Here is a 2500-nt window from a genome sequence, read left to right on the forward strand (position 1 = left end):
ACTAATAGCAGTCAAGATAAATAAAGGTGAAAGAGAATTGGTAATTATCAACTGCTACTGTCCTCCGAATGAAAACGTCGAGCTGGCAATGTCAGCAATAGGAAACATTTTACAGAAATTTATAGACATTAACACGATAATAATGGGTGACTTCAACTCAAAACATCAAATTTGGGGAAGCACGGAGACGGATGAGAAAGGTGAAAAAGTATTAGAATTCACAGTATTACACAACCTGACATTATTAAATGCCAAAGAATCACCTCCGACATTTAAAACAAGTAGGGCGAGGGGTTGGATTGACCTCACCATATGTGACGCAAACCTAAACCAGGATATTAAAAGCTGGGAAGTACTTAAAACCTATAATCACAGCGATCACAGATACATTAAAGTTGTTATTAAAAATGAAGAACTTCCAGAGGAATATGGCCTAACGTTAAAAGGGCAAACAAAAGTCATGGAAAAGTTGCAAATTGATCCCTGGTTTGAGGAAGTCCAGGGGAAAATAAACACGAAGGAAAGTATTGAAGAAATAGTGAATACGCTACACGAGAAAATCGAGAAACTTAAGAAGGAATTCAGTAAAAAGAAAAAACCTTCTAAACAAAAACCGAATACTTGGTGGTCAAGAGACCTAGAAATTGAAAGGAAGAGAGTCAGAGCACTACGAAGGAGGTATCAAAAGGCGAAAGGGGATATCAGAGAACAATACAAAAAGGAATACTATAAAGAACATGACACGTATAACAACATGATAGAACAGGCTAAAAACAACAGTTGGAAAACTCTATGTACTAAGGCTACGAAAAATCCATTCATCCTACCGTATAAAATTGCACGAAATAAGATGAAAACCAAGGTTATGTTTAGAAGCATCACAAAAGAAAATGGAGAAGTCACAAAGACTCTTCAGGAAACAATAGAACACATTCTAGGAAATTTATACCCTAACTGCATGGAAAATGACGAGCCAGGACACAGTCAAATACAATCAAGCAACGACACAATAAACAATAACAAACAGGGAGGAAATTGGACATCGGGAGCAGAAATGAGAGAAAGAAATTTACCCAGTGATGACCTCCCATTTACAGAGATTGAAGTAACGCAGATAGTAAAAAATCTGAGGAAAGATGTAACCCCCGGACCAGACAACCTAAAAACTAACCTCATACAAGTGATGTATGAAAGGCATAAGACTTTCTTTGTCAATCTTTTTAATGCATGCTTAAAGCACGGACATTTTCCTCAAAGATGGAAAGAATCTAAAATTATATTGATTCCAAAAGGGAACGGAGAGGACAAATCCGAGGAAAACAAATATCGCCCAATAGCTATTAACTCGATTTTGGGAAAAATATTAGAAAAGCTCATAAAAGATAGAATCTATTATTTCTTGTTTAAAAATCACCATTTTAACAAAAAACAATTTGGATTTACCCATGGGACATCAACAACCACGGCATTGGAAGAAATAATCAAACGAATAAACCAAGCGAAAATTGATAAGCTAAACAGCATGCTAATAGCACTAGATATTAAAAACGCATTCAATTCTATAAAACCCGAAGTAGTTATTCAGAAATTAGAAGAATATAAGTGTCCCAACAACCTAATAAAACTGGCGGACAATATTCTACGGAACAGGAAAATAATCTATGAAACAGATGGAGTAAAAATTAAGAAAACACTAACTTCAGGTTCCCCACAGGGGTCACCTTTAAGCCCACTCTGTTGGAATATAACAATAGGCGACCTATTAGAAACTCAGCTTCAAGAAGGAGTACACATCCAAGCCTTTGCGGACGACGTGGTGTTACACATAAAGTTCCGCTCAAGAAAAGAGGTGGAGGAAAAAGCTACGAAGGCACTAACACTAATAAATCAGTGGGCACATCAAAAAGGAATAACCCTGAATAAGGAAAAATCGGAATATATGATAATCGGAAAGCAGTACATTAGCCATCAACCCCAAATAAAAATCGGACAGGATAAAATCAAAATGGTTAACGAAATGAAAATTCTAGGGGTGGTCTTGGACACAAAACTAACATTCCTCCCACATCTAAAATACTTAAAAAGAAAAGTAGACGAAGTCACGTATAATTTAAGTCGTACAATAAAAGACGACAAACATACAAATAGAAACACACTACAGTTAATATATAAAAGGGGTATAGAACGAATGGTTACATACGCCTCCCCAGCATGGTATAGCCGAAAAACCATTTTTATTAAAAAACTGAAATCAATCCAAAGATTACCTTTATTATTAATAACTAAATCATTCAAAACAACATCAAATCTTTCACTCAACATATTAGCAAACATTCCACCTCTCCATTTGACAATCGAAAAAGAAAACGAATTACACTACATACTTAAGAAAGGAAAGAACTTCACATGGCAACAGAAAGTATACACCGAAAACGAAATAATGAAGAAACACGACCAATGGCAAGATCATCCAGCAAATAAAGTTAGCATACCCTTTGGA

The 2500-nt window shown here is 35.6% G+C and overlaps 1 long non-coding RNA gene and 1 pseudogene across 1 annotated transcript in view; one reads left to right on the forward strand and one right to left on the reverse strand.

Moving 5' to 3' along the window:
* Positions 1-2500, reverse strand: part of LOC142793824 (uncharacterized) — a 77337-nt gene that overhangs the window by 73032 nt on the left and 1805 nt on the right. The window lies entirely within an intron of this gene.
* Positions 1-2500, forward strand: part of LOC142793836 (large subunit ribosomal RNA) — an 8302-nt pseudogene that overhangs the window by 2835 nt on the left and 2967 nt on the right.

The sequence above is a fragment of the Rhipicephalus microplus genome, unplaced genomic scaffold, assembly GCF_043290135.1.
Source record: "Rhipicephalus microplus isolate Deutch F79 unplaced genomic scaffold, USDA_Rmic scaffold_338, whole genome shotgun sequence".
NCBI lineage: Eukaryota > Metazoa > Arthropoda > Arachnida > Ixodida > Ixodidae > Rhipicephalus > Rhipicephalus microplus.